Here is an 11669-nt window from a genome sequence, read left to right as displayed (position 1 = left end):
TGCATCATTAATAATTCACACATTCAGAGGTGACACAATCATTATTTTCAGTTCTGGACATTGCATAATGCTACTGGACATTAATGGATCAAAGAAATAAATCCAACATAGCAAAAGAGGCAATGCGAAATAAAAGGCAGAATCTGTCAAAAACAGAACAGTCCGTAAAGACGAATTTAAAGCTGGCACTAGACTTGCTCAAATGGAAAAACTCAAAACTAATGAAAGTTGCGTACATATCTGAGGATCACGCTCGTAAATTGGCAGATTTTTTCGAATTTTCTACAGAGGACTGTGCCCAGATTCGTGACAGACAGCAATGCTGTTTCTGCGCAGCGATCCCAAATATAACATCAACTTTGACATAGAAACTTTACTTGGCACAAAAACATGATAAGGAGAGGTTGCTACAGTAGTAAACAACTTCCAAGACTCAAATATAAAACAAAGTACTGTAGTAAAAAAACACATGGGTTATCTCCCAAGAAGTTCTTTCTTTATAGCCATTAAGATGGGCTCAAGCAGTTTTAATGATGCACTCGCAAGAAATAGTATTTGAAGCAAAAGAGAGCATCAAGAGGCAAATTGTAAACACATTTAAGTCTAACATGCTTCCTATGCATAGGAATCTTGTAAATAAACAAGTTCATGAAGAGCAAAGTAACAAGCATAGGAAGATAAAACAAGTGTAGCTTCAAAAATTTCAGCACATAGAGAGGCATTTTAGTAACATGAAAATTTCTACAACCATATTTTCCTCTCTCATAATAACTTTCAGTAGCAACATGAGCAAACTCAACAATATAACTATCACATAAAGCATTCTTATCATGAGTCTCATGCATAAAATAATTACTACTCCCATCATAAGCATAGTCATTCTTATTAATTGTAGTGGGAGCAAATTCAACAAAGTAGCTATCAAATATAGGAGGTATATTGTAATCATAATCAAATTTATCCTCCATAACAGGTGGTAACAAAAGACTACTATCATTATAATCATCATAAATGGGAGGCAAAGTATCATCAAAGTAAATTTTCTCCTCAATGCTTGGGGGACTAAAGATATCATGCTCATCAAAACCAGCTTCCCCAAGCTTAGAATTTTCCATAGCATTATCAACAATGGTGTTCAAAGCATTCATAGTAATAACATTCCCATTAGCATGCATATAAAGTTCCATGGGTTTCTTAATTCTTTCTTCAAACACATCATGTCCTAATTCAAGATAAAGTTCATAAAGATCTCTCATATTTTTGTTGTTTTCCATTATGCCTAACTAGTGTAAACAAGAAACCAAATGTCGCAATTGCGAGTCTAAAGGAAATAGCTTCGAGTACTTACAACGGCGCCGGGAAAATAGCTTAGTAGCCGAGATCCGGAGTGTGAGTACCTTTTACCTTTCCTCCCGGCAACGGCGCCGAGAAAAGTGCTTGATGTCTACGTTCCCCCTCCTTTCCTGTAGACGGTGTTGGGCCTCCAAGTGCGGAGGTTTGTAGAACAGCAGCAAGTTTCCCTTAAGTGGATCACCCAAGGTTTATCGAACTCGGGGAGGAAGAGGTCAAAGATATCCCTCTCATGCAACCCTGCAACCACAAAGCAAGAAGTCTCTTGTGTCCCCAACACACCAAATAGGTGCACTAGTTCGGCGAAGAGATAGTGAAATACAGGTGGTATGAATATATATAAGCGAGTAGCAATGGTGCCGAGAAAATAGCTTGCTGGCGTGTAGTTGATGGTGGTAGTATTGCAGCAGTAGTAACACAGTAAAACAGTAAACAAGCGGTAGTAACTCAGCAGTATTTGGGAACAAGGCCTAGGGATTACACTTTCACTAGTGGACACTCTCAACATTGATCACATAACAGAATAGATAAATGCATACTCTACACTTTTGTTGGATGATGAACACATTGCGTAGGATTACACGAACCCTCAATGCCGGAGTTAACAAGCTCCACAATAATGCTCATGTTTAAGTAACCTTAAGTGTAAGATAGATCAAAACGACTAAACCAAGTACTAGCATAGCATGCACACTTGTCACCTTCATGCATATGTAGGAGGAATAGATCACATCAATATTATCATAGCAATAGTTAACTTCGCAATATACAAGAGATCATGATCATAGCATAAACCAAGTACTAACACGGTGCACGCACTTGTCACCTTTGCACACATGCAGGAGGAATAAAACTACTTTAATAACACATCACTAGAGTAGCACATAGATAAATTGTGATACGATGCACATTGCAATCATAAAGAGATATAAATAAGCACTTCACTACGCTCTTCAACGGTGAATAAGTACTTCGTGAAATATAGCCTAAGAGACCCACACGGTGCACACACTTGTCACCTTTACACACGTGGGACAAGGAGTCTCCGGAGATCACATAAGTAAAACCCACTTGACTAGCATAATGACATCTAGATTACAAGCATCATCATATGAATCTCAATCATGTAAGGCAGCTCATGAGATTATTGTATTGAACTACATAGGAGAGAGATGAACCACATAGCTACCGGTACAGCCCCGAGCCTCGATGGAGAACTACTCCCTCCTCATGGGAGCAGCAGCGGTGATGAAGATGGCGGTGGAGATGGCAGCGGTGTCGATGGAGAAGCCTTCCGGGGCACTTCCCCGCTCCGGCAGGGTGCCGGAACAGAGACTCCTGTCCCCCAGATCTTGGCTTCGCGATGGCGGCGGCTCTGGAACTTTTCTCGTATCGTGGCTTCCTCCGTAAGGGTTTTCGATGCAGGGGCTTTATATAGGCGAAGAGGCGGCGCAGGGGGGTCAAAGGGGCGACCACACCATAGGGTGGCGCGGGCCCAGCCCTGGCCGCGCCACCATGTCATCTGGGCCCACCAGGGCCCCCCTCTGGCGGCTCTCGGGTGTTCTGGATGCTTCCGGGCAAAATAGGAACACGGGCGTTGATTTCGTCCAATTTCGAGAATATTTCGTTACTAGGATTTACGAAACCAAAAACAGCGAAAAACGAGAAGCGGCACTTTGGCATCTTGTTAATAGGTTAGTTCCGGAAAACGCATAAATATGACATAAAGTGTGCATAAAACATGTAGGTATCATCAATAAAGTAGCATGGAACATAAGAAATTATCGATACGTTGGAGACGTATCAGCGCGCGACCAGGAGGCTTTGCGGGCCGTCGCTCTGAGGGACTGGGGCCAGCCGCAGCCCTAGTTGTTCCCGGCTCTACGGTGTTGACCAGTCGCTGCCCGCCGGTGGGTTTCTGACGTCAACACACCCCCAGGGTGCAGCTCATGCCTCAAAATGATGCACTCATGGCTGTCGTCGACGATCTGCATGCGCCCAGGATGCATTAGGGGAGCCCTGGAAACCTAGGGTACGGTCCCCAGCATAAGGTTCCTAACTTCTTCGTGCAGCTCGCGGCCACTGACCTTAGGTTCCCCAGCGTGCCACGCGCCATGGAGCAGGTGCTGGCAGCGAAGCTCATGGTGAAAGAGGGAGGGCAACCTATGAAGACGCCAATCTTCCTTCGGAGGTGGTGCGAGAACAACGTCCAGCTGGAGTGGAAGGGTGAAAGGTTCACCTTCTTCGAAGGCTGGAGCGAATTCGCCATACAAGAACGATGACTTCCAGCTCCAGATGTGCTAGCATGCCAACTCCACTCAGGTTGTCTTAGGTTGCAGGAAGCATCGCCAAGGCTCTTTTGCAGGACCTAGGGGTGAAGCTGGCCATTAGAGAGGGCTTTCGTGGTTGTTTGTCTACTTTCGATATAACGTTGACCTTATGAGGCTGTTGAACATGTATTTTGTGTTAGGGTTGTACACCCCTGGTTTAATTATGCTACTGATTAGGATTACATATTTTTCTCTTTTAGGCCATAATAATGTTGGGCAACTCTGTTGACGTCAGAAACCCACCGGCGGGCAGTGACTGGCCAACACCGTAGAGCCGGGAACAACTAGGGCTGCGGCTGGCCCCAGTCCCTCAGAGCGACGGCCCGCAAAGCCTCCTGGTCGCGCGCCGATGCAAATTGCAAGGGCGTGCCACCCGACCTATACCCGGTCAGGAAGGTGTGAATGATGCCTCGCTTAGTTTCCTGCAGGGCACACACGTACACGTTAAATACGAGCCTCGATCGGCTCTCAGGTTATCCTGTGAATCGGCTCATGGAGCCGATCCACCCATGATTCGTCCAAGGTGGACGAATATATGGTGGTCCTGCTTGATCAAGATAAAGCATATGAGATCCACGACGATCTAGGGTTTTCACCGCATAATCGGATCATCCTACTCACGATTGGGCCTCGCGCTCGCGCACGGTGATCGTAAGCCAACCCTAGACAAGGCCTAAAAACCAACACGAGGTTGATCCTCGGAACATCCTGTCTAGGGCCAGCAAACTACACCCTACACGCCGCTGGATCCTCCAACCCTTTGTAAGGCCTAACTATTGCATATATTAAACTAATCCCTGATAAACCAAGGAGCAATCGTAACGGACCAGATCTACTAAATAACGATCAAGCGGGGTGCCGCCCCTGCACCCATGATGAGGTACAAGGACGGCTAGATGCGCAAGGGTTGCACTACGACAGCATATGATACTAAGAACAATGCTAACCCTAACACATCTATGATAACTACGTTGCTCGCCATCAAAAAGGCTTCGAGTACGAGCAACGCATGAACAACGTGGGCAGGCTCGTGCTGCCTAGATCGCAAGATGCGATCTAGGCAGCATGGTGCTTACCGGAGAAACCCTTGAGACGAAGGGGTTGGCGATGCGCCGAGATTGGTTTGTGTTGAACGTTGGTTGTTGTTTATTCCATAAACCCTAGGTACATATTTATAGTCCATGGGACTTTCTAATGTGGGTGTGCACTAAACCGTGCACGAGATAGATTCTAACTTCTAAACTGAGATGCGATCTAATATGTTACAGATACATGGGCAGTTTAGCCCATCTTGGTATAAAAGGCCGATTCACGTATTTCTTCCATGTATAATCTTCACGTCCATCTCGATCGCGGCCCACCTCTGGCTTGGTCAAATTCTGGTGATAACACATGCCCCCCTGGTTTTGGAAATGACATTTCCAAAATCATTATGCTTCCTTTCGCCGGGTCATGTCGTGGCAGAGCAGAACCGTCGCAGAGTCCTTCATCATGATAACTTGCCTTCTCAACTTCTCCGCACGATTTGACAGTCTTGGCACTACTTCCTCGGAAACTGCTGTGGCATTGAATTTCCACTATATCCCCTTTTATTTAACTGCTACGAACAGTTCTCCTCTGCATCTCCTTCGCATTAGCATCCCTTTGCCAATGCGTAATGAGCCGATAGCACCGCATCGGTCCTTCGAAATTTGCCCTTCCTTTCTCCAACTGATGATTTCCTAAATCTGGCAGAAAATGCAGGATCTTCATGAAAACCTTTGAACTTTCCCAACCAAACCCAATAATCCTCTTCAGTACTCATCATTTGTGAAGAAAGTTGCAATAAAGGATCAGCCGATGGTATCCCAATCGGCTTCTTAAACAGAGTAAAACAGAGTATCCACCAGGCCTGCTGCCCCCCGAGCCTTACTCGAGGCGAGACTGTCAGAGTGAATGTGCCAAAGCCGATTCCCTTTCTTCCTTTGGCGGATCTAATGCAATCCATCCTTGTCCTGATCTGCACGTCCAGGCTGCTCTTGGCATTTTCCTTGAAGAGAGGGTCCGAGCCCTTAAACTACTCCATTAACCCTCTGATCGTAACAGTTATTCCTCTTGAGTCGATGGCCATGCATCGGCTTTCATATCCTTAAGTCGATGTCTGCTGCATCGGCTGTGCTCAAAATTCTTCGAATTTTTTAGGCCGATTTGAGTATCGGCCCCCATATTTGATAGTGTCACCTCATACCCTCATGTTTTACCCATCTAGGTGCCCCCCGAGCCGATTCTGTCAAGAATTGATGGTATCGGCTCTTTAGGTAGTCCCTGTTGGGCCAAATATTGACCCCAGGCAGAATAGATGGTGAGGATAATTTTGGCCGATTGCTGGAATCGGCCTCCACGTTGCTTGCTCGGTGAAGGTTTTGTAATGTCCCTTCATAAATTTTTGGGGGGCCGATCGCAAGGATCATCCTCGCCACGTTTGCTTATTGACGTGCTCCTGCTACTCGTCCAGGCCGGTGGATAGAACCAGCCCAATCTCTGACTTTATCACGTTGGTGCGCTTGCTGTTGTCCACCTCGGGTGCATCGTGTAATCGTGGAGTTCTACACTTCGCCGGACGAACGAGCACCATGTTCGTACCAGCCGATGTTTCATCATCGGCTTTCCTTTGCTTGGGGCGCCACTCTTTTCTTTGCGGCAGTCCCTCCTCATCCAGGGTTCGCTGAACTTTCGCAGCCAGATCAGGTCGTGCCTTCCTTAGCGTATGCAAGTATAACCTCTCGGCTTCCTCCAAGCCGCGCAATCGCTGAACCCTGCGCTTTTGTGAACGGCTGAGTCCATCAGGGCACCACCTTGGACGGTGGTACCTGTCTTCTTCCTCTTCTTGTCCCTCGTCTTCTGAATCCTCGAGATCTGCCCAGCGAGGGGACTCAGCGCGTTTGCTCGTGGTGGGAGAGGCCCTAAGCGCTCGAACACGGACACGTTGGCTGCCTCCTTCTTCTTGCGATTGCATTCTGGGCAATTGCCGATCGTGGGCAATCGGCTCATTCCTGAATCCCAGCAGTGTCTGAAGAAGGGGCAGTCCCAGTGCCTGGCGTTGTCATCTTGCTCCCTTGGCTTTTCCGTGGCACGGCGCTCGTGCTCCTCCTCATTGTGATCGTGCCGACGATATCTTCTGGCTTCTCTAGCCAGACGATCTCTCTCATCATCGTCGCCGTGTCGCCGGTGTTGGTCGTACTGACTCACATACTTGTTGAGGAGGTGATCAGAGAGGGGTCGTTGATATCTAATGTTCTTCACTTCTCCCTCCGTGACGTAGCGCTTGCCATCTTGACGGAGCCGATCGCATGGAGCGGCCCCCTCTGTGTCCTTGCTCTGAGAGCAGCTGCTCTCATCTCCATCTTTGCCGAAGTGGTTCCCGGGTCCTACCATGTTGATGCCGAACGAGGGACCTGTCCGGCAACCCTCGGGGAAGGTGACTTCCACCATGTTAACGGCGGGGAAGGGTTGGGTGTCGACCTTCATGGCGTATCTGGTTGAAAATTAGACGCCCCTTCTCTATCGCCGCTTGGATGTGCTGACGCCACACCCTGCAGTCGTTGGTGGCATGGGAGAGCGAGTTGTGCCATTTGCAGTACGGCTTTCCGTTCAGCTCTTGCGCCGTGGGGAACTTGAGACCTTCAGGAATCGTCAACTCGTTTCTCCTTGAGCAGGAGGTCGAAGATTTGCTCCGTCTTGGTCACGTCAAAATCAAATCCCTCGGGCGGCCCCGGTGGCTTTACCCATTTGCGGGACACGGGGTTCCTCCCCGAGTCCACTCAGCCACTTGCTATTTCTTGGTCTCCCATAGCGCCTTCATCTTCGCCTGCGTCAACCATGGTAACCACGCGCTTGAATTTGTCCCGGTAGACATCTGGGTGGCGCTGTTCATACGCTGACAGCTTCTGCACCATGTGTGCTAATGAAGGGTAGTCCGCTTGGGCGGCCACGTCCTTGATCGATGATGACGGACCCACCACCGCCAACTCGATCGCTTCTTTTTCGCTTACGTGAACCGAATAGCATCGGTTCCTAACGGTCCTCGAAGCGCTGGATGTATTCCGACACCTGTTTCCCCGCGCTTCGTCGTACTTGTGCTAAATCGGCAATGCCAGCCTCGGAAGCCTCCGAGTGATATTGCTCATGGAACCGTTCTTCCAACCGCTTCCAAGTCCGGACCGAGTTTGGTGGCGGTGATGTGTACCAACCGAAAGCCGATCCCGTGAGGGACTCGTGAGAAGTACCTCACACGCAGCTCGTCCGACGCTGAGATCATGCCCAGCTGCGCCAAATATCGGCTCACATGCTCGATGGAGCTGGAACCATCTGATCCGCTGAACTTTGTGAAGTCCGGGAGCCGATATTTGGGTGGTAGCGGGATCAATTCGTACACGTTGGGGTACGGCTTGGTATAGCCGATCGTCTTCCTTTTCGGCATCATGCCGAACTGATCTTTCAGGATCGTACAAATCTGATCCGCGGTGATGGCTGCAGGTGCCGAACCCTGAAGATTCGCTGGAGTGGCGTACTTAACCAGCCAATGCTTGTTTTTCCGGTTCCGAGCCAACCGCAGGAGCTGGGCTCGGAGTTTTGTCGGGGTGGCGTATTTAGCTAGCCACGTCTCGCTTCTCGGGTCCGCCTCCGACGTTCCTCATGTTGTTCCGAAGTCCCCGCTGTTGCAACCTGGTTCGAGGGTGCCCGAGCGGCTGCAGTCTGGTACGTATGCGCATGCGTATCCGTGCGGGATCTCCTTGGGCGCGTCATGTAGGAATTGGTAGTCACTGGGGTCACCACCAATCTTGTAGACGACGTAGGCCGATGCGTTCGGCGCTTCAGGCGCTGCCAAGGCGAACGGCAGCGGTGGACGGGACTGGAGTGGTACTTCTCCTTGGTGAGTCCCTAGAGCTGGTCCTGACGGAGCGTACTGATGGCTCATGATCTCCTGGATCACGCGCAGAGCGACGCGCTCCAACGTATTCACCAGGCTCTCAGAATGGCGGTGCAGCGAATGAGCCACCATGAAGTTGATCTCCTGACGCAGCGACCTGGTGCGTTCTTCTGACGGGGTGGATAGGTCCACTCCATCAAGGGCGCCTTCAGGTGAGAACCCCTTCCATCTGATGCCATGGGAGCGGGTCCTGTGGAAAGAGCCGATGAGGTCGGCTTCGAGGACGGCTTTGACCTCGTCATACTTCTTCTTGAGTTCGCCATTGAGCTCCTCGTAAGTGACCGGAGTTTCTTCCGCCATCTCTGATGTGGATGGCGAGGTGGTTGTCGTCGATGTGTCCCACCGGGCGTGCCAGAATGTGTTGACGTCAGAAACCCACCGGCGGGCAGTGACTGGCCAACACCGTAGAGCCGGGAACAACTAGGGCTGCGGCTGGCCCCAGTCCCTCAGAGCGACGGCCCGCAAAGCCTCCCGGTCGCGCGCCGATGCAAATTGCAAGGGCGTGCCACCCGACCTATACCTGGTCGGGAAGGTGTGAATGATGCCTCGCTTAGTTTCCTGCAGGGCACACACGTACACGTTAAATACGAGCCTCGATCGGCTCTCGGGTTATCCCGTGAATCGGCTCATGGAGCCGATCCACCCATGATTCGTCCAAGGTGGCCGAATATATGGTGGTCCTGCTTGATCAAGATAAAGCATATGAGATCCACGACGATCTAGGGTTTTCACCGCATAATCGGATCATCCTACTCACGATTGGGCCTCGCGCTCGCGCACGGTGATCGTAAGCCAACCCTAGACAAGGCCTAAAAACCAACACGAGGTTGATCCTCGGAACATCTCGTCTAGGGCCAGCAAACTACACCCTACACGCCGCTGGATCCTCCAACCCTTTGTAAGGCCTAACTATTGCGGATATTAAACTAATCCCCGATAAACCAAGGAGCAATCGTAACGGACCAGATCTACTAAATAACGATCAAGCGGGGTGCCGCCCCGCACCCATGATGAGGTACAAGGACGGCTAGATGCGCAAGGGTTGCACTACGACAAGCATATGATACTAAGAACAATGCTAACCCTAACACATCTATGATAACTACGTTGCTCGCCATCAAAAAGGCTTCGGTACGAGCAACGCATGAACAACGTGGGCAGGCTCGTCGCTGCCTAGATCGCAAGATGCGATCTAGGCAGCATGGTGCTTACCGGAGAAACCCTTGAGACGAAGGGGTTGGCGATGCGCAGAGATTGGTTTGTGTTGAACGTTGGTTGTTGTTTATTCCATAAACCCTAGGTACATATTTATAGTCCAGGGGACTTTCTAATGTGGGTGTGCACTAAACCGTGCACGAGATAGATTCTAACTTCTAAACTGAGATGCGATCTAATATGTTACAGATACATGGGCAGTTTAGCCCATCTTGGTATAAAAGGCCGATTCACGTATTTCTTCCATGTATAATCTTCACGTCCATCTCGATCGCGGCCCACCTCTGGCTTGGTCAAATTCTGGTGATAACAAACTCATATCGTACTAGAACACTAAAAGAACAAGAGAAAAATAGATCAAACTACTGCCACAAACCCATATTCCAGAGGTGGACTACTCCCTCTTCATCATGATGATGTTTGTGGAGATGTTGGAGAAGGTAGAGATACCTCCGGCGGCGGCTCTGATGGAGTTTCCACCAGCAACCTTCACTAGTTCTACGTCTGTTTTGGTTTTTCTGTGTTTCTATCTTGCTCTCTTTGAGGAACCCCCAGGGACACTATTTTTAGGTGTTTTTAGGTCAAGACTTTGATTTAGGGCTTTGGATGGACGGGTGATGATGCTCGAGGAGGTAAAGAGGCCAGGTGCGTGACCAACACCTTGGGCCACGCCACCAAGCCTCTTTCGGGCCTCAGGCCTCCTCTCGTGATGTACCAGTGCTCCATGTCCTTCTCCTCGCAAAATATTAAGCCTCTAACCAACTCAATTTGACTCCATATAGGTCTCTGAAAGGTAAAAAAACACAAAACAGGGTTTTCCACTTCTGTAGGGTTATAACCAAAATAAAGGGGATCATTGGAAAATCCCCAAAATTCAATATAAAACATGATTATAACATTACATCATATGAAATTATGTGGGAATATGTATCAATAAACTACAAAGTTCATGTATGCATTTTACATGCATCACACGTATAGAGAAGCGAGGGGGACGCGACAATTACTCGCGTGTGTCGGTCTCCACTCCAGTCACCGCCTCCTCTCTATATGTCTGTGTCTCCCTCACTCGCTCTCACTAACATCGAACCACATGTCCAATCAACCACACTTCGATGGCCTCCTTGCATACTTTGCCTCCTCAGCCCTCTCCGGCCAGTCCGTCGACGACTCCGGCGGCAAAGCTCGGTCCCTGAAGGATGCTCGACCACGTGCGGATCATGCGAGAGTACGAGGCTGACGGCCTCCATGATACGTCAATGTTGATTGACCTGGTAGTAATGCCGGTGTTAAATCGGCTGCCCTCATCTCAGCGCGGATTCGGCTAGCGGATCCCTCGATGGGGACAACCCCTTGGGTTCGCGACGCCCAGAGCGGCTGGTACAGCAGGCCCTATCGGGGAGATGGATGTTCTGTCTAATTTGATCCAATTCCACGGAGGGGTCAGCCCCCGACAGGTCACCTTCCTCAGCGGCGGCCGTGGCACCGCCTGAAGCATCTCAACCGCTACCTCCTCCTGTATGGGGCGTGGGAAATCTTCAAACAACGACAGGAGAAGCAACGTGTCCTCCACCTCCCTCGGTTGCACTTTCCCTCCAGCCCATTGTAAGTTCACGATTCCCCTATTTTCGATTTTGGTAAGTTTTTTTAGATTCAGTTCTAGTTCAACGCAATTCGATAAGTGTAGTTCGATTTAGCTGATTTAGGATAGTGTTTTCATGGATTCGATTCTGGCATTGGCTGCATGTCATTGACATGGTTGCCAATGACAAGCTTGCCATTGACAAGACGTGGTGACAACCGTG

The sequence above is a fragment of the Lolium rigidum genome, chromosome 5, assembly GCF_022539505.1.
Source record: "Lolium rigidum isolate FL_2022 chromosome 5, APGP_CSIRO_Lrig_0.1, whole genome shotgun sequence".
Lineage (NCBI taxonomy): Eukaryota > Viridiplantae > Streptophyta > Magnoliopsida > Poales > Poaceae > Lolium > Lolium rigidum.
This window is presented reverse-complemented; position numbering follows the sequence as displayed.